This window comes from Oryctolagus cuniculus, chromosome 8, assembly GCF_051225735.1.
Source record: "Oryctolagus cuniculus isolate XC-2025 breed Fujian yellow rabbit chromosome 8, ASM5122573v1, whole genome shotgun sequence".
In the NCBI taxonomy this organism is placed as follows: Eukaryota; Metazoa; Chordata; class Mammalia; order Lagomorpha; family Leporidae; genus Oryctolagus; species Oryctolagus cuniculus.
Genome location: NC_142874.1, coordinates 53743603 through 53765262, shown reverse-complemented (window position 1 = coordinate 53765262; position 21660 = coordinate 53743603). Strand labels below are relative to the sequence as shown.

Here is a 21660-nt window from a genome sequence, read left to right as displayed (position 1 = left end):
TATTTGAAAAGTTCTGGTGTCTTTAGTATTGTCTTATGTATAATCTAATCCTGGTTTTGTCACTTCATATTTGTGCAACTTCAGGCAAGCTACTTATTTCTGTTAGGCCCTGTTCCTCCATGGGTGCATGGATATGAGAGAACCCCTGTCTCAGGACTGTTGTGAAGATGTAATGCTATGGCGTGCAAACCATTTTGGAAAGCACATGGAATAAGCTTTGAAACATATAGTGTAAATATTTATCTCTTATCAATGGACTATTCTTTATTCATTTATCAGTGGAGTACTCTGTAGCCATGAAGAACTACTTTGCAGAACAGTATTGTAAAACAACTGCATAAATTACATTAAGAAAAAGTACATACATGTATAGCAAAGAAGAGTAAGTGTCAGGGTGGCACTGTGGTACAAATGGGTTAAGCCACTGCTCATGGCATCCCATATCAGAGCACTGGTTCGAGTCCCGGCTATTTCACTTCCAATCCAGCTCCCTGCAATGACTAAGGATGCTGTGCTGGGCTGGCGAAGTGGCTCACTAGGCTAATCCTCTGCCTTGCGGCACCGGCACACTGGGTTCTAGTCCCGGTTGGGGCGCCGGATTCTGTCCCAGTTGCCCCTCTTCCAGGCCAGCTCTCTGCTGTGGCCAGGGAGTGCAGTGGAGGATGGCCCAAGTCCTTGGGCCCTGCACTCCATGGGAGACCAGGATAAGTACCTGGCTCCTGCCATTGGATCAGCGTGGTGCACCAGCCGCAGTGCGCCAGCCGCGGTGGCCATTGGAGGGTGAACCAACGGCAAAGGAAGATCTTTCTCTGTCTCTCTCTCTCACTGTCCACTCTGCCTGTCAAAAAAAAAAAAAAAAAAAAAGAAAAAAAAAGGAAAAAAGAAAAAGGATGCTGTGCCAAATGTTGTCCTGTAATGCTAATATTTTAAACTCTTTATTTCCTTTTTTAATGGTTTTTCAAACTATTTTTTTGACAGGCAGAGTTAGACAGAGAGAGAGAGAGACAGAGAGAAAGGTTTTCCTTCTGTTGGTTCACCCCCAAAATGTCTGCTACAGCTGGTGTGCTGTGCCAATCCAAAGCCAGGAGCCAGTTGCAGGCGCAGGGCCCAAGGACTTGGGGCCATCCTCCACTGCCCTCCCGGGCCACAGCAGAGAGCTGGATAGGAAGAGGAGCAACCGGGACAGAACCTGGTGCCCCAACCAGGACTAGAACCTGGGGTACTGGCGCCGCAAGGTGGAGGATTAGCCTAGTGAGCCACAGCGCCGACCTTAACCTCTTTATTTCCACCTCTTCATCTACCCTTCTCGTTCTCTATTTTTTGGTCTGTGCTATTCTAATCTAGAAATATAAAATTTTAAAAATTATATATATATGATTTTTTAAACTTGTGCATCTTATTTTTAAAATGAATTTGGCTTTATGTATTTCAATTTGTAACCACTTTTACAATAATTATTTACATTTAAGTCTCTACTGGATGGGATTTATGCATATCTCTATAACATTTTTATACCACAGCTTCCTCATTCTTCTTGATTTTGAATCTCCCCTCCACTATTTGTAAGGCATTTTTGAGTATATTTTTAAAGGAAAGGTACATGTCAAAATCCCTTATATTTATGAAAATTTTTCACTCTGAGAAAGTGACTTGATCAGCTCTTGTTCTGACTGTTGATGTACAATGTAATACTTTATCCATTTTAGTATTTTCTCTTTGTTTTGTTCTGGTACTATTGGTTGAACTCTGTGATTAACAAGCAATTATTCTTAGGTGTTTAAATTTTAACTGAAAAGTGATCCCTGTTAAATATAAGAGTGGGAATAAAAGAGGGAGGAGAAGTACAATTTGGGACATGCTCAATCGGACTTGCCCCAAATGGTGGAGTTAGAAACCTGTCAGGGTATTCCAATACAATCCCATCAAGGTGGCATGTACCAATGCCATCTCACTAATCCAAGTGATCTATTTCCACTCACAACTGATCACACTGATAGGTCTAAGAGTCAAAGGGATCACACACACAAACAAGACTAGTGTCTGCTAATACTAACTGATAGAATCAAAAAGGGAGAGAACGATCCATCATGGGAAGCAGGATACACAGCAGACTCATAGAATGGCAGATGTCCTAAATAGCACTCTGGCCTCAGAATCAGCCCTTAAGGCATGCGGATCTGGCTGAAGAGCCCATGAGAGTATTTTAGGCATGGAAAGCCAAGACACCTTGGAAAAAAAAAAAGAAGAAGAAGAAGACCTAAATGAAAGATCTCTGCGAGTGAGATCCCAGTGGAGAGAACGGGGCCATCAAAGAAGGAGGTACCTTTCTCTGAAGGGAGGAGAGAACTTCCACTTTGACTATGACCCTGTCGGTATAAGATCGAAGTCGGTGAACTCAAAAGGCTTCCATAGCCTTGGCAACTCATGACTAGAGCCTAGGGAGATTACTGACACCATAAACAAGAGTGTCAAATTGTTAATTCAACAACAGGAGTCACTGTGTACTTACTTCTCATGTGGGATCTGTCCTTAGTGTGTTGTCCAATGTGAAGTAATGCTATAACTAGTACTGAAACAGTATTTTACACTTTTGTGTTTCTGTGTGGGTGCAAACTGATGAAATCTTTACTTAATATATGCTGAATTGATCTTCTGTATATAAAGAGAATTGAAAATGAATCTTGATGTGAATGGAATGGGAGAGGGAGTGGGAGATGGGAGGCGTGTGAGTGGGAGGGAAATTATGGGGGGGAAGCCATTGTAATGCATTAACTGTACTTTGGAAATTTATATTTACTAAATAAAAAATAAAGGAATGCACATGTCAAAATCCCTTATATTATGAAAATTTTTCATTGCCTTTATACATGAATAACAACTTAATCTGCATTACAATTATTCAATTACAAAAGCTTTTTCCTTCCAATTGCTTATCCATATAGCCCTGGTTGTTTTTCACTCTATGCTTTGCCCTGTAAAGCATGCTGAGTCATCCGTGATTGTCATCTAGTTGAGTTACTGAACCAAGTTGGGATCCCAGTTGTTACAATGCCATTCCTCAGGAGTACACTCTGTGTTTTGCTTCTATCTCCGGCAACCTCTACTCTAATATACACATGCACACACACATACACACACACACACTCACACACACACACACACACCACTTCCCTTGTATGTATCCCTGACATCTTTGGACCATTTCTTACCTCCATGACTGTAGCACATTCCACAGGTTGTCTACCCAGTATACAATCCTAGTCTTCTTTTGTTCCTTTTTACCCATAGATCTGTGATTTTGTTTGGGGCAGGAAGGCATTAGCTAAAATTACTTGATTTCCAAGACTGTAGCTGAATCAATAGGGAGCTTGGATTGGGACCTCTCCCTCCCAGACTCTCTACCTGTGGTATCAGAAACCAAGAGGGAGACTCAGAGACTTCTATGGTCAGAGTAAGACCCTCCCTCTTAGCCTTCACACATCTTTCAGCTGGGCTCAAGAAGTAACTGCAGAATTTTCTGTGCTGCTGACCACAGACACACCCGTCTTTTCCCAACACTCAGTCTCCTCACCATGTTCTTTGATCCCATTAAGGCTGATCTCATTAAGCCTCTTATCCCAGTTTCTGATGCCCAGGCGACTCCCCCTCTTCTGCACTCTGCTTCCTATAGGGCTCTATACATCACTCCCAACCTTTCCAACTCTACTCCTCATTTCTTCCCAGTGCTGGAAAACCTTTGTACTCTAGAGTTCAAGATCAGTCATTATTAAAATCGCATGTATCTTGCCCTCTTCTCTGAAGTTCCCTTAGGTACCCTGCTCTCACTGAAGCTTGGTTCTTCCCTGAGGACACCACCTCCCCTGCAGCCTGTTTCAACTGGTGTCTGTTTTCTCTCCCACACCACTTACACTGAGGCTGGGGAGATGTCCTGTCTCCTCATGGCTGCTTCCAAATCTTTCTCCCACCTTTCTTTCCAACATGCATCAGCATTTCCTTCAATGATATCAGATGACACTTCCACTTTCTCTCCTGTGCAACCATCTTCAGATTCATGAGTCTCTCTCCCTCAATCCTTGAGGACGTCAGCACTATCATTAGCAATAGCTACTGGCTCCCATAATCTGCATTGCAAACATCTCAGTCTCTTGTCACCACCTCCCAAATTGCCAGTCACTCTCTTTCCGTGTTAATAAAATGTATTTCTATAGCATCAATTGTAATAGGCAAATAATATTTATTATATGTAAAACATTTTTCTTTTTTAAAAAAATTATTTAAGGTATACAAATTTCATGTATTTCCTATATAAAGATTCAAGAACACAGTGATACTTCCCATCCTTTTCCCCCTCCTGCCCACACTCCCACCCTTCCTCTCCTATTCCCTCTCAATTTTTAAAATGAACTACTTTCAGTTTACTTTATACTCATAATATTAACCCTATACTAAGTAAAGAATTCAACAAATAGCATGATGAGGAAAAAAACACTGTTCCTCAACATTAGAGACAAGGACTGTAAACAATCATTGAATTTCATTCCTATATATTGGATTTTTGGTACTCTATTAGTTACCACAGGTCAGGGAAAACATATGGTATTTGTTTTTTGAAGACTGGGCTTATTTCATTAAACATAATGGTTTCCAGTTGCATCTATTTTGTTGTAAAAGTGAGGATTTCATTCTTTTTACAGCTGAGTAGTATTCCATAGTGTATATATACAACATAATTTCTTTTTTCCCCCAAAGAAACCTTTCATTTAAGGAATACAAATTACATAAGTACAACTTTAGGAATATAGTGATTCTTCCCACCATACCTGCCCTCCCACCCATTCTCTCAACCCTCCTCCTCCTCCTTCTCCCATTCCCAGTCCCATTCTCCATTAAGATTTATTTTCAATTAAATTTACACACAGAAGACTCTATACTAAGCAAAGATTACAACAATTTACACACACACACAAATACACACACCAACTGTTTGAGATCAAATTTTACAGTTAACTCTGATAATACAACTCGTTAAGGACAGAGGTCCTGAATGGGAAGTTAGTACACAGTGACTCCTGTTGTTAATTTAACAACACTCTTTCTTTCTTTCTTTCTTTCTTTCTTTCTTTCTTTCTTTCTTTCTTTCTTTCTTTCTTTCTTTCTTTCTTTCTTTCTTTCTTTCTTCTTCTTCTTCTTCTTCTTCTTCTTCTTCTTCTTCTTTTTTTTTTGACAGGCAGAGTGGATAGTGAGAGAGAGAGACAGAGAGAAAGGTCTTCCTTTTGCCATTGGTTCACCCCCCAATGGCCACTGCGGCCAGCGCGCTGCTGCTGGTGCACTGCGCTAATCTGAAGCCAGGAGCCAGGTGCTTCTCCTGGTCTCTCATGCAGGTGCAGGGCCCAAGCACTTGGGCCATCCTCCACTGCACTCCCAGGCCATAGCAGAGAGCTAGACTGGAAGAGGAGCAACCAGGACAGAATCCGGTGACACGACTGGGACTAGAACCCGAGGTGCCAGCACCGCAGGTGGAGGATTAGCCTATTGAGCCGCGGCGCCGGCCCACAACTAACACTCTTATGTATGAAGCCAGTGACCACCCAAGGCTCTCTACCTGAGCTTTCTAGGCTATGGAAGCCTTTTGAATCCACAGACTCCATCAGTATTTAGACAAGGCCATAAGCAAATTGGAAGCTCTCTCGTCCCCTCAGAGAAAAGTACATCCTTCTTTGATGGCCACTTCTTTCTGCTGGGGATCCTTGATGTAGAGATCCTTGATGTGGAACATTTTTTGCCACAGTGTCTCGGCTTTCCATGCCTATAATGCTCTCATCAGCTGTTCAGTCAGACTAGGATGCCTTAAGGGATGATTCTGAGGTCAGAGTATTACTTAAAGTGATTGTCATTCTATGAGTCTGCTGTATGAACTGCTTCCCATGTTGAAACATTCTCTCCTTTTTAATTCTATCTATTATTATTACCAGGCACTTCTTCCTATTTATATGATCAATTTAACACTTAATTTTATTTATATGTTCACTTTAACACTTAATATGATCACTTTAACACTTAAGATGGCATTTTTATCACCTAGCTTAATGGGATTTGGGACCCATAGCAAATTTTTTAAACTATACCCTTAGAAATAAGTCCTTAGGAATGTATACAGAACTATACAGCTTTACAGTTATATACTTTCTCCTCCCTCTCTTATTCTCACTCTTATTTTTTACTGAGATCTATTTTCAACTGACTTCATACATGTATGATTAACTCTTTGTTAAGAGTTCAACAAATAGTATGAAAAAAAAGCCTGTTCCTCGACAGTCAAGACAAGGGCTGTTCAAGTCATTGCTTCTTGGAATGTCAATTTCACTTCTACAGATTTTCTTTTAGGTGCTCTATTAGCTATCACAAATCATATAGAGCATATAGTATCTTTTTATTTATTTGACAGAGTTATAGACACTGAGAGAGAGAGACAGAGAGAAAAGTCTTCTTTCCATTGGTTCACTCCCCAAATGGCCGCTACAGCCAGCATTATGCCAATCTGAAGACAGGAGCCAGGTGCTTCTTCCTGGTCTCCCACGAGGGTGCAGGGGCCCAAGCACTTGGGCATCCTCCACTGCCCTCCCGAGCCACAGCAGAGAGCTGGACTGGAAGAGGAGCAACCGGGACTAGAACCCGGCGCCCATATGGGATGCCGACACCACATGCAGAGGATTAACCAAATGAGCCACGGTGCCAGCCCAGAACATATAGTATTTTTCCCTTTGGGACTGGCTTATTTCACTAAGTATGATGTTTTCCAGATTCGCCCATTTTGTTACAAATAACCGAATTTCTTTTTTTTTTTTTAAACTGCTGTGTAGTATTCCATAGAGTTCATATCCTATAATTTCATTACACAGTCTTCAGTTGATGGGCATTTAGGTGGACTCTATGTTTTAGCTATTGTGAATTGAGCTACAATAAATATGGGGGTGCAGATAACTCTTTTATTTACTGATTTCATTCCCCTTGGATAAATTCCAAGGAGTGGGGTGGCTGGGTCATATGGTAGGTCTATATTCAGATTTCTGAGGTATCTCCAATCTGTCTTCCATAATGGTTTTACCAGTTTACATTCCCACCAACAGTGGATTAGGATACCTTTATCTTCACATTCTCACCAGCATTTATTGTTTGTTGATTTCTGTCTGAAAGCCATTCTAACTGGGGTGAGGTGAAAGCTCATTGTGGTTTTGATTTGCATTTCCCTGATGGCTAGTGATCCTGAACAATTTTTCATGTGTCTGTTGGCCATTTGGATTTCCTCTCTTGAAAAATATCTGTTTAAGTCCTTTGTCCCTTTCTTAACTGGGTTGTTTGTTTTGTTGTTGCTGAGTTTCTTGACCTCTTTATATATTCTGGTTATTAATCCCTCATAAGTTGCAAGGAAGTGATTCTGCCTCCATGTAGGTGTGGTCTAGAGCAGTCAGGTCTGACCAAGGTCATCATTCAGATGAATCTGTGCTTCTGAAAGCAGTAAAGAATGAGATGCTGGGGTCTGGCATCATACTGAAGGGAGTTAAGCTGCTGCCTGGGATGCCGGCATTCTATAAGGGCACCAGTTTGAGTCCCTGCAGCTTCACTTCCAATCCAGCTCTCTGCTAATGTGCTTGTGAAGGCAAAGGATGATGGCCCAAGTGATTGGGCCTCTGCACCCTCCTGGGAGACCTGGAAGAAGCTCCTGGCTTCTGGCTTTGGTTCGGTCCATCCCCCACTGTCGCTGTCATTTGGGGAGTGAGCCAGCAGACGGATATCTCTCTGTTTCTCCCTTGCCTCCACCTCTGTAACTCTGCCTTTCAAGTAAATAAATGAATCACTTTAAAAAAGTGAGATGGTGGGAGAAGTTAAAATGCTCTCCTTGGCAGGGTGAAATGAAGGTATTCCTTTGAAGGAAATATGGGCTCAGTAGAATATGTTGTCATTCCTAACTTGTGGCATGGTGTCTGCAGAGCTATGATACAGTAGGAGATGAAAGTAGGAGAGAGAAAGCCATAGCAGGATTTTGGAGAATAAGTAGACACTTAAAGGAACAGGAGTTATTAATCAAGAGGAGCAAAGAAAAGCAAACTGGTTTAAGCACAGTATGGAAAAGGCAAAGGGGTGCTGCCAAAACATAGCATCTACAGATCTATGGGCTGCTCACTACTTCAGAGGCAACATGAAAAAACTCAGAAGAGAGATGACTGATTGTGCTCATTTTTTAGATACTGCTATTGAGAAGGAGCTTACACCTTTCCCTCTAAGCTTGAATATTTCTTAAACTTTTATGATTAAAAAATCTTCTAATTTGAATTTGAATAAGAGAAACAAGCGGAGGCATAATCTGAAATAATCATAGCACTTTCATTAAGTTTCTTTACAATGTGTGTATATATTGTAGTCCACTCCATAGTACATGTTTGTTGTATTATGGTGATAAGAGGATCTCTCCTACTTCTCTTTCCTCCATTTTTTCCCAGGTAACTTTCTTGTATCTTGGAGCACAACTGTAGACCATGATGGGAACACTACTTCAGTAGAAAGGCAAGGCTGAAGATTAGTACAATATTTGCTTTAGAAAAAAATCAGTCTGGGGACATGAATTTGGTTGGGATGCTGGTTAAGATGCTTCTGTCCCAAAGCTGAGCAAACAGGTTTCAGTCCTGGCTCCTAGTTCCAGTTTCCTGTTAATGCAGACCCTGAGACACAGCAGTGATGGATCAAATTATTGGGTCACTGCTACCCACACTGGAGATTTGGACTGAGTTTCCAGCTCCTGGCTTCAGCCCAGTCTAGCCCTGGATGCTGTGTGTATTTGGGGAGTAAATTGGCACATGGGAGCTCTCTCTGTATCTCTATTTCGCTCTTTCTGCCTCTCTCTCAAATAATAAACAGACACATACCAGGGGATTACAATTCAATCCCATCAAGGTGGCATGTACCAATGCCATCTCACTAGTCCAAATGATCAATTTCTGTTCGCAATTGATCATAATGATTGGCCTAAGAGTCAAAGGGATCACATAAACAAGACTAGTGTCTGCTAATACTAACTGATAGAATAAAAAAAGGGAGAGAATGATCCAACATGGGAAGCAGGATACACAGCAGACTCATAGAATGGCAGATGTCCTAAACAGCACTCTGGCCTCAGAATCAGCCCTTAAGGCATTCGGATCTGGTTAAAAAGCCCATGAGAGTATTTCAGGCATGAAAAGCCAAGACACTCTGGCAAAAAAAAAAAAAAAACAAAACAAAACAAAAAAAAAACACCCAAACCCTAAATGAAAGAACTCTGTGAGTGAGATCCCAGTGTAAAAAGAAAGAAGGAGGTACCTTTCTCTGAAGGGAGGAGAGAACTTCCACTTTGACTATGACCCTGTTGGAATAGATCGAAGTTGGTGAACTCAAAAGGCTTCCATAGCCTTGGCAACTCATGACAAGAGCCTAGGGTGATTACTAACGCCATAAACAAGAGTGTCAATTTGTTAATTCAACAACAGGAGTCACTGTGCACTTACTCCCCATGTAGGATCTCTGTCCTTAATGTGCTGTACATTGTGATTTAATGCTATAACTAGTACTCAAACAGTATTTTTCTCTTTGTGTTTCTATGTGGGTGCAAACTGTTGAAATCTTTACTTAATATATACTAAACTGGCCTTCTGTATATAAAGAGAATTGAAAATGAATCTTGATGTGAATGGAATGGGAGAGGGAGTGGGAGAGGGGAGGGTTGTGAGTGGAAGGGAAGTTATGGGGGGGAAGCCATTGTAATACATAAGCTGTACTTTGGAAATTTATATTCATTAAATAAAAGTTAAAAAATCATGAATAATAATAATAAACAGACAGATAAGTAGATATTATAGAAAAATTCTATTCTGGTCAAACTTATGGGATATAGCAAAAGCAATGGTTCCAAGAGGAAAGTTTATAGAAATAAATGCCAGGGCTGGCATTGTGGTTAGTGGGTAAAACAGTTGCCTGCAACAATGGCATCCCATATGGGTGCCAGTTTGAATTCCCACTGCTTCACTTCTCATCCAGTTCCCTGCTATTGTTCCTGGGAAATCAGCAGAAGATGGCCCAAGTCCTTTGGCCCCTGCACCCACATGAAGACCTGGAAAAAGCTTCTGGTTCCTGGCTTCAACCTGGCCTAGCCCTAGCTGTCATGGCCATTTGGGGAGTGAATCAACAGATGGAAGATCTCTTTTTGTCTCCTTTTCTCTCTGTAAATGCTGCCTTTCAAATAAATAAATAAATCTTTTTTAAAAAATAGAAAGAAAGAAGAAAGAAAGAAAGAGAAATAGAGAGAGAGAGAAAGAGAGAAAGAGAGAAAGAGAGAAAGAGAGAAAGAAAGAAAGAAAGAAAGAAAGAAAGAAAGAAAGAAAGAAAGAAAGAAATGCCTATATCAAAAACCAAAATAGCTCTCAAACACACAACCTAGCATGACACCTAAAGGAACTAGGAAAAGAGCAAAGTAACTAAGCCTAAAGTTAATGGAAGGAAGGAACTAATAAAAATCAGAGCAGAAATAAATGAAATAGAAACTAGAAAACAGCAGAAAAGATCAATGAAACAAGGATGTTTTTAAAAGTTATTTAGGCTAATCCTCCGCCTTGTGGTGCCGGCACACTGGGTTCTAGTCCCGGTCAGGGCGCCAGATTCTGTCCCAGTTGCCCCTCTTCCAGGCCAGCTCTCTGCTGTGGCCCGGGAGTGCAGTGGAGGATGGCCCAAGTACTTGGGCCCTGCACCCCATGGGAGACCAGGATAAGTACCTGGCTCCTGCCATCAGATCAGCATGGTGCGCCGGCCGTGGCGGCCATTGGAGGGTGAACCAATGGCAAAGGAAGACCTTTCTCTGTGTCTCTCTCTCTCACTGTCCACTCTGCCTGTCAAAAAAAAAAGTTATTTATTTAAGACGTTGGGAGAGAAAGAGAGACAGACTGACAGTGACAGCAATTTCCCATCTTCTGGTTCACTCCCTAAAGCCTGTAGCAGCCAGGGCTGGACCAGGCCAAAGGCAGAAGCCAGGAACTCAATCCAGGTCTCCCATCTGGGTGGCAGGGACTCAACCACTCAAGTCATCTCCTGCTGTTCTCAAGGGTACACATTATCAGGGAGCTAGAACTGGGGGCCAGAGCTGTGACTAAAATCCAGGTACTCTGATAATGGGATGCAGGCATCTCATCAGCTAAGCCATACAACTGCCCCGAAGAGTTCACTTTTTGTAAAGGTAAAGTATGTGAACAAAAACTTAGCTAAACTAAGAGATGTGGGAGATGAGAAAAATAAAATCAGAATGAAAGAGGAGGCATTGCAACTGATAACACAGAAATACAAAGCATAAAAGAGACCACAATGAGGAAATACACACAAATACACTAAATGATTTAGAAGAAATAGATAATTTCTCAGTCAAATGCAGCCCAAAAAGCAGAATTATGAAGGAACAGAAAATATGAACAGAATGAGTAAGAAGCCTGAATCAGTAATTAAAAGTCTCCTATCAAAGGAAATCCTAGGATCTGATGGTTTCACTGCTGAATTCTACCAAATATTTAAATTAGAATAGAGAGCGGCAAGATGGCAAAATAGGAAGGGAGCACACTCAGAGTTGGGGAAGAGACAGTTTAATAAAAGTGGAGATACTGCATGTTCAAGGAAGAATAGGAGAAGAAACAGCAGAGGAAACTCTTCCGGAACTAGTGATTCACAGTGGACCTGCGTGGAGAGCATGGTGTCCCACAGTTTGGAACACCAGTGGCAGAATCAACACACCAGTGCTGGAACACGAGGTGAGCCAAACCTCAATAGCCTAAGACACTGGTGGGCAAGCAGAAAGAGGAGACTAGAAGGAATGAGGCTTGAACCTCGTGGGGAAAAGTTCACCAGGCTAACTAGAAGAGAGAGGAAAAAAAAAAAGTGACCGATACGGACACGAGTTTCTCTCTCTGCTCACCTCTCAAAGGCAAGCGAGACACAGAGCAGGTGCCATTTTGGACATACGTCATAAGTGGGGCAACCTCAGGTCTGTACAGGCCCTCAGCCTAGCAGAAACACCTGACTCAGGGGGGCGGTGAAATAACAGGAGATTAGGACCTAGTGAATGTGTAGTGCTAATGAACTGAGACTGTGAAAAAAGAGACGGTGGGGGAGAGAACTTATGGAATTCACGTGAGTACTCTCCAGAGACTACAATTTGGTAACCTTGGCAACCCAGTGGGAGACTGCAGGAGAATTTGAGCCCACACTGAGGGCAGAACAGATTCCCTGTGTGGTTCTTGGGAAAGAGCTTCCGATCTCTGGCTCCTGTGGGTATATCATTCGCCTGCTAACTACCTCCAATTCCGTTCAGCTGTGCGAAATTACTTCCTTTTTGAATCAAAAAAAGAAAGAGAGAGAGATTTACCAGGCCTAACCTGGGAATGTCACCTTTGGCATACCCTTAACCCTGAGGAACCAAACAGAGCTCTCAGGCCACACCCATCTTAAGTGTCTAAGGCTCCATCAAAAGCAGATAGTCCACTTAATACAGTCATAGTATAACAAGATAAAACACGACAGCAAGGGAAGAAGAATCCAAAGATATCTCCAAAATGCCAAGCAACAAACGCAAAAACAGAGGAAACAAGAACAAGGAAGACATTATGACACCCCCAAATGAACAAGACACCCCAAACCAAGATTATGAAAATGATAAGATGGAAGAAATGCAAGACACGGATTTCAAAAAATTTATGATAAGAACATTTAGAAATTTTCAAAAACAAATGCTTGAGGTACGGAATTCCTTACTGGACAGGATAGAAAATCTCCTTCGAGAAAATGAAATCTTAAGGAGGAATCAAAATGAAACGCAGAAACTAGTAGAACAGGAAAGTGTGATAGTGAAGAGAAATCAAAATGAAATGAAGAACTCAATAGATCAAATGACAAACACATTAGAGAGCCTTAAAAACAGAGTCAGTGAAACAGAAGAGAGAATATCGGACTTAGAAGATAGAGCACAGGAAAGGATACAGTCAAACCAAAGAAAAGAAAAAGAAATTAAAAATCTAAAAAATATTGTTGGGAATCTACAGGATACTATTAAAAAACCAAACATTCGGGTTCTAGGAGTTCCTGAAGGCATGGAGAGGGAGAAAGGATTAAAAGGCCTTTTTAGTGAGATACTAGCAGAGACCTTTCCAGGTTTGGAGAAGGACAGAGACATCCTAGTACAGGAAGCTCATAGAACCCCTAGTAAACATGACCAAAAGAGATCCTCACCATGACACGTTGTAATCAAACTCACCACAGTGAAACATAAAGAAAAGATTCTAAAATGTGCAAGAGAGAAACGTCAGATTGCTCTTAGAGGATCTCCAATTAGACTCACAGCAGACTTCTCGTCAGAAACCCTACAAGCTAGAAGAGAATGGCGAGACATAGCCCAGGTACTAAGATAGAAAAACTGCCAGCACAGAATATTATATCCTGCAAAGCTATCATTTGTGAATGAAGGTGAAATAAAGACCTTTCCTAGCAAACAGAAATTGAAAGAATTTGTCACCACTCATCCAGTCCTGCAAAAGATGCTTAAAGATGTGTTACACAGAGAAACACAGAAACACGGTCATCAATATGAAAGAAGGTAAAGGAAGGAAACCTCACAACAAAAGATCACAGGGAATTCAAAGCATATATTGGAAAATATCTTTGGCAAATGGCAGGGCAAAGTTACTACTTATCAATAGTCACATTGAATGTTAGTGGCCTGAACTGTCCAGTGAAAAGACACCGATTGGCTGATTGGGTTAAGGAACAAACCCCATCTATTTGCTGCTTACAAGAAACACATCTTTCCAACAAAGATGCATACAGACTGAAAGTGAAAGGCAGAAAAAAGATATACCATGACAACAGGAATGAAAAAAGAGCGGGCGTAGCCATCTTAATATCGGACAACATAAACTTTAACACAAAAACTGTTAAGAGAGACAAAGAGGGGCATTATATAATGATTAAGGGATCAATTCAACAGGAAGATATAACTTTTATCAATGTATATGCACCTAATTACAGGGCACTGGTTTTTAAAAGATTTGCTAAGGGACAAGTCTATTCAATACATGGTGCTGGGAAAATTGGATTTCCATGTTCAGAATCATGAAGCAAGACCCCTACCTTTCACCTTACACAAAAATTCACTCAACATGGATTAAAGACTTAAATCTACGACCTGACACCATCAAATTGTTAGAGAGCATTGGAGAAACCCTGCAAGATATAGGTACTGGCAAAGACTTCCTAGAATAAACCCTGGAGGCACAGGCAGTCAAAACCAAAATTAACTATTGGGATTGCATCAAATTGAGAAGTTTCTGTACTGCAAAAGAAACAGTCAGGAGAATGAAGAGGCAACCGACAGAATGGGAAAAAATATTTGCAAACTATGCAACAGATAAAGGGTTAATAACCAGAATCTACAAAGAGATCAAGAAACTCCACAACAACAAAACAAACAACCCACTTAAGAGATGGGCCAAGGACCTCAGTAGACATTTTTCAAAAGAGGAAATCCAAATGGCCAACAGGCACATGAAAAAATGTTCAAGATCACTAGTAATCAGGGAAATGCAAATCAAAACCACAATGAGGTTTCACCTCACCCTGGTTAGAATGGCTCGCATTCAGAAATCTACCAACAATAGATGCTGGAGAGGATGTGGGGAAAAAGGGACACTAACCCACTGTTGGTGGGAATGCAAACTGGTCAAGCCACTATGGAGGTCAGTCTGGAGATTCCTCAGAAACCTGAATATAACCCTACCATACAACTCAGCCATACCACTACTTGGAATTTACCCAAAGGAAATTAAATTGGCAAACAAACAATCTGTCTGCACCTTAATGTTTATTGCAGCTCAATTCACAATAGCTAAGACCTGGAACCAACCCAAATGCCCATCAACAGTAGACTGGATAAAGAAATTATGGGACATGTACTCTATAGAATACTATACAGCATTCAGAAACAATGAAATCCAGTCATTTGCAACAAGATGGAGGAATCTGGAAAACATTATGCTGAGTGAATTAAGCAAGTCCCAAAGGGACAAATATATGTTCTCCCTGATTGGTGACAACTAACTGAGCACCAAAGGGGAAACCTGTTAAAGTGGAATGGACACTATGAGAAACAGTGACTTGATCAGGTCTTGTCCTGATTGTTGATGTACAATGTAATACTTTATCCATTTTAGTATTTTTTTTTGTTCTAGTACTATTGGTTGAACTCTGTGATTAACACAGACTTATTCTTAGCTGTTTAAATTTTAACTGAAAAGTGATCCCTGTTAAATATAAGAGTGGGAATAAGAGAGGGAGGAGAAGTACAATTTGGGACATGCTCAATCGGACTTGCCCCAAATGGTGGAGTTAGAAACCTGTCAGGGTATTCCAATACAATCCCATCAAGGTGGCATGTACCAATGCCATCTCACTAATCCAAGTGATCTATTTCCATTCACAACTGATCACACTGATAGGTCTAAGAGTCAAAGGGATCACACACACAAACAAGACTAGTGTCTGCTAATACTAGCTGATAGAATCAAAAAGGGAGAGAATGATCCATCATGGGAAGCAGGATACACAGCAGACTCATAGAATGGCAGATGTCCTAAACAGCACTCTGGCCTCAGAATCAGCCCTTAAGGCATTCAGATATTGCTGAAGAGCCCATGAGAGTATTTTAGGCATGGAAAGCCAAGACACTCTGGCAAAAAAAAAAAAAAAAAAAAAAAGAAGAAGAAGAAGAAGAAGAAGAAGAAGACCTAAATGGAAGATCTCTGCAAGTGAGATCCCAGTGGAGAGAACGGGGCCATCAAAGAAGGAGGTACCTTTCTCTGAAGGGAGGAGAGAACTTCCACTTTGACTATGACCCTGTCAGAATAAGATTGAAGTCGGCGAACTCAAAAGGCTTCCATAGCCTTGGCAACTCATGACTAGAGCCTAGAGAGATTACTGACGCCATAAACAAGAGTGTCAATTTGTTAATTCAACAACAGGAGTCACTGTGTACTTACTTCTCATGTGGGATCTGTCCTTAGTGTGTTGTCCAATGTGAAGTAATGCTATAACTAGTACTCAAACAGTATTTTACACTTTTGTGTTTCTGTGTGGGTGCAAACTGATGAAATCTTTACTTAATATATACTGAATTGATCTTCTGTATATAAAGAGAATTGAAAATGAATCTTGATGTGAATGGAATGGGAGAGGGAGCGGGAGATGGGAGGGGTGCGAGTAGGAGGGAAATTGTGGGGGGGAAGCCATTGTAATCCATAAACTGTACTTTGTAAATTTATATTTACTAAATAAAAAAAATAAATTAGAATATCAATTCTTCTCAAAATCTCCTCTCCAAATTGAAGAAGTACAATTTAAAACACATTTTACAAGGTTAGTAAGAACATGATACCAAAGTCAGATAAGGGCACTATAAGAAAAGAAAAGAACAGCCCCATATTTTTGATGAACATAGATGCACAAAGAATATTTCTAATAATTTAAAAATATATTAGGTTTAGAGGCTGGCATTGTGGCATGGTGAGTTAGGCCGCTTCCTGCAACACTGGCATCCCGTATGGGCACTTGTCCATGTCTTAGCTGCTTCATTTCCCATCCAGTTCCCATCTAAGGCACCTGGGAAAACAGCAGAAGATGGCTCAAGTGCATCCATGTTTCTGCATCCATGTGGGAGACCTGGATGAAGCTCCTGACTTCTGGCTCCAGCCTGGCCCAGCCCTGGCAGTTCTGGCCATTTGGGGAATGAACCAGTGGGTGGAAGATCTCTGACTCTTCCTCTGGGTCTCTCTTTGTAACTCTGGCTTTCAAACAAATGAATAAATACATAAATAAATCAAAAAGGTAAAAATAGATGTAAATAAGATCTCAAAGTCTTATTTATATTGTTAGTGTTCTGATCATTAACAGTTACAGAAATATAAATTGTGACTTTGCAGTAAATGGTAATTGGTCACATATTCCTCCTCAGAGCTGTCTTCTGTTTCCTTGCCTCCACCAAAAAATAGCAATAGGACAAGACAAAGTAGAGTTACCTAGGAACCCAAGGGTAGAGATTCAACTGGAGGTACCAAAGGATCACAAAGCATAGTATTGGAGAGACAGAGGGGCAACTTTTCTCTTCAGGCATCCTCAGGTGGCTCCCCTTCCTCTTGATCCTTCTCCTTCTTTCACCTTCTCTAGGCAGTGTCTGCAGTCAGACAGCACTTGGAGACAGTTCTACCTCTGGAGGCCACTGAAGCTAGAAGTTTCTGGTAGATATTCATAGTCAGCCGCTTCCACTTTATAGCAGTAGAATTTTCAACTGGTTGCATGACTGCCCAAGTGAATTAAATTTCATCCTGTGCAACAAAGTTCTTGTAAGCACCTTTTAGATCCTACACTTAAAGAGGCGAGGTTTACCATTCCTTTACCCTCCTGTTGGTGAGGTGTACATAGAAGTGATGCACTCTGGGCCCTGCAGATGTAGACAATGCCCTGCAGAAGGCAACAAGATGAAAGAAAACCAAAACCTCCACTGAAAATACAGAGGAGAGCGCCACACCAGCCACCATATCACTGAAACCATCGGTTGTTTTGTGCACTTGCTAACATTAACACATCTGAACCTTATTCTAATATCACTCCAAAGGATCTAGGATATGACCCATAGAAAATAAGAGCACAAAGCGTCTTCTAACCATGGTTTGTTAAAACATTTCAATTCCTCATTAGAAAAGCAAAACTAGGTTAAAAATTTAGAAAAGGTACAATAAAAGAGAAATAAATCATTCATAATCATATTGGTAAAGATGACATCACTAATGTTTTGCTTTATATGTTTCCAAATTTATGTCTGTTTTGTTCTCACTTTACCATGTAAGTGTTACACACAATTCTCTAGGGAAATAATGCATTCAGTTGGATAATATGGTTCATTTTATACTGAAAAAATGTATGATTTATGATGAAAACAAAACAACATAACAATTCTTTTTCCCTTCCTTTTATTAAAAATAAAATTGTACAAATGTGGAATGGCTACATCCATTACCCGACATGCTTGTTTTTTGTGATTAGAACATTTAAAATCTACTCTCAGTAATTTAAAAAAAATACAACACACTGTCATTCTTATAGTCACCATATTGTACAGTAGAACAATTCTTTGTTAGTCAAGTAGAAAAATACCTAAGCAAGACCTGTTAGAAACATAAAAATATGGGAAAATGGTACTTCAATTAACAGAGAAAGCATAGAAATTGGTTAACAATTTTGGTGGAATAAACATTAAATACACAACTTGGATGACAATAAATTTCAGATGGATTGTTAAAAGTTAAGATTAAATATAAAACTATCAAAGTAATGGTGATGTATTTGGGTTGACATACTGACTTTTCATTTATCTGCCTTTTATGTATAAGAGTAAACGTGTAAATAACTGCGGCAAGAATTGAACGTCACTCCCCTGTCCAAAACCCCAGGAGATTCCTCATCACACTTGAGGAAAATAACTAAAGTCCTTACCATGACTGTCAATCCTCTACGTGATCTGACTTTGGGTTTTGCTGTGGCCTCATTTCCTGTCCTCCCTGCCTCTGTGGGTGGGGTGAGGGGGAAGCTCCAGCCACCCTGGCCTCCTGGCTGTTCCTCACATAACCAAACATTCTCCTGTCTTAGGCTTCAGCTCTTGCAATGTGACTGGCAGAGACTGTTCATCCCCCGGGTACTGTGGTGGCTGAAGCTCCCTAATTTCATTCACTCATCTGCCATCCTATAAAAAGCAGTACATTTTCTCCATTATCCTTTTTATCTTTCTAAAAATCACTTATGACTTCTTACATTTACTGTCTTTATGTCTATCTCTAGAACTCTCTAGAATGTAAAATCTTTCTTTACTACTAAATTCCCAGTGCCCTTAGTGACTGACATGCAGCTCTTACACACAAATACATGCTCAGAGAATATCATGAATGAACCTGTCAGCGTAAGAACTGATTTTAGTGATTCCTAATCACTAAACTGAATCATGCTTTAATCAAAAGATCTGCAACTATACAGAGAAACTTGAATATTCATGTAGCAGATACTATCTGAAAATGTTCACATTGGATGTAGTTGAACCAGTATAACTCTATGTGATTAGGATTTCCCAGGTAGTAGTCTCTTGACAAAGTGGATTGTGTGTTTCTAATTGATATATCATGGGTGATGCAATATATTTGGGTTTCTACATTGTAGGTCAGTCCCTGAGGGATCAATTTTGTAAACATGAAAAAAATGTTTTCCCTCAAGGAAGCATTATTTACAGAAACAACCATTAAGAAATGTTAAAGGACATAATGTCGCTCCCCCTCTTCGTGGAGGAATGACACAGGACCCTGCGCTGTTCTTTGGTCTGCTCGGCCCTCCCCGGGTTTGCTGCTGGTTCTTCCCGGGTTGGCTACTGTCCCTTCCACCTCCGTGGAAGGGCGGTTCCCCCTGGCCGCTTTCCCCACTTCCGCAGGGGAGCGGCACACCGCCGGCCGGCTTTCTCGGGGGCTGCACAGGTGTTCCTTCAGCTAGATGTTCCCCTTAGATGTTCCTGATGCATGCCGTCTCTCTCCTCCTTTATAGTCCTCCTCTGCCAATCCCAACTCGGCTGCCCACACGCCGAGTACGCTGCTCTCCTCCAATCAGGAGCAAGTCCTACAGTTTATTGGTTGAACTGGAGGCAGCTGTGCAGAAGCTGTTTACTTCTCTCCCAGCGCCATATTGTGGGAGAGCAGATGCATAGAATAAGTCTTAATTCCAGTAACTCAGTCTAGTCCGGATTGCTCCCCACAGATCCCCCTTTCTTTTTATTTTTGGCGTTGATACGCGCCTGTCTTCGGTGCCCCGTGGCACACACTCTGCTCCGCTTGCTAGAGTTGCCACAGGTTCTTACAAGTCCTATCAATCAGGCAAACCGAATCCGGGTCCTCTCTTCGCCATGTTGTGAGGAGGTTTTTAGGCGCTGATGCGTGCCTGTGTTCGGTGACCTGCGGCTCACACTCTGGTCGAGCCGCTTGCTGGTGCTTACCGCCTTAATCAGGCAGACCGAATCCAAGCCTCCTAATTGTTGTATTGTGGGGAGGCCTTACTGATGTTAATTCGTGCCTGTCTTCGGTGACCTGCGGCGCATAAGCTGCTAGCCGCCCGCAGGTGCTCATCACCTCACTTAATCAGGCAGACCGAATCCAAGCTTTCTCATTGCCATGTTGAGGGGAGGCCTTTCTATTTCTCTATTTCTCTATCTCCGGGCATTCCTATTTCTCCCATTTTACTTCTATCTTCCAGCATTCCTATTTCTCTCATTTTACTTCTAAACTTCTGTTTCTCTTATCCCCGCGGCCTCCCGGTGCCCGCCCCGAGGCTGCTTCTCGGCGGCTTCCCGGCTGAGCCGCTTCAGCCCGCGCCTCTCTCATCTGCGCAGCTTCCCGGCTTTGCGCGGCTTGGCTTCGCACGCTCCGAGGTCTCCACGCCCTTCGCGTCTGCACCACGGCCTCGCGCCAGCCCCGTTCCCTATCTATTCACGCCCCGTGCTCTCTGCACGCGGCGGCTTCCGCGAGTCACACAGTGTAGCTTGCGTCTCCGCCACTAGCATTCAATCCAAGTTCCCCGGGCTAGCCTGGCGAATTCAACCCAGCTCACGTCTCCGCCCCACGATTTGGCTTCCCGTCCTTTGCTCCCCGGGCTAATCAGACGGATCCCAATCTGGCTTACATTTCCGCTTCTGGTTTCAACTTTTTCGCCCCCCATTCCCGGGCTAACTTGAGAATCCCAAAGTGGCTTTCGTTTCCGCCTCGGCCTGCCCCCCGCGGCTTCAATTTCCCTAACATTTTTCTCTACCCGGTATGTTTCCCCAAGCTTTCCTCCAACAATACTCCTCCCTCATTTCTCCTGGCCTCTCCCCACAGTCCGCATCCGAGTCTGTTTGTTCTAGCTTTCACTTTCGCTTTCGACCTTAGAGATTTCTCCCAGCTTCCCCCCGTAGTCCGTATCTGAATCTATGCCTAGGCTTTCAATAGCTTCTTCCGGCACCCTTTTCGTCCGGCTTTTCCCTAGGCTGTTTGCTAGTCTCTCTCTCCGGTATTTTCCCAGTTCTTCCCGTTTCTTCCCTCCTAAGTTTCCTATCCGTCCTAGGTTTTCTATCCGAGTCACGGCACCAATATGTCGCTCCCCCTCTTCGTGGAGGAACGACACTAAACCCTGCCTAGGCTTCATATCCGAGTCACGGCACCATTATGTCGCTCCCCCTCTTCGTGGAGGAATGACACAGGACCCTGCGCTGTTCTTTGGTCTGCTCGGCCCTCCCCGGGTTTGCTGCTGGTTCTTCCCGGGTTGGCTACTGTCCCTTCCACCTCCGTGGAAGGGCGGTTCCCCCTGGCCGCTTTCCCCACTTCCGCAGGGGAGCGGCACACCGCCGGCCGGCTTTCTCGGGGGCTGCACAGGTGTTCCTTCAGCTAGATGTTCCCCTTAGATGTTCCTGATGCATGCCGTCTCTCTCCTCCTTTATAGTCCTCCTCTGCCAATCCCAACTCGGCTGCCCACACGCCGAGTACG

At 42.2% G+C, this 21660-nt stretch overlaps 1 protein-coding gene across 1 annotated transcript in view; it reads right to left on the bottom strand.

Annotated features, from left to right (window-relative positions):
- MGAT4D (MGAT4 family member D) overlaps positions 1–21660 on the bottom strand; it is a 75346-nt gene that overhangs the window by 42391 nt on the left and 11295 nt on the right. The window lies entirely within an intron of this gene.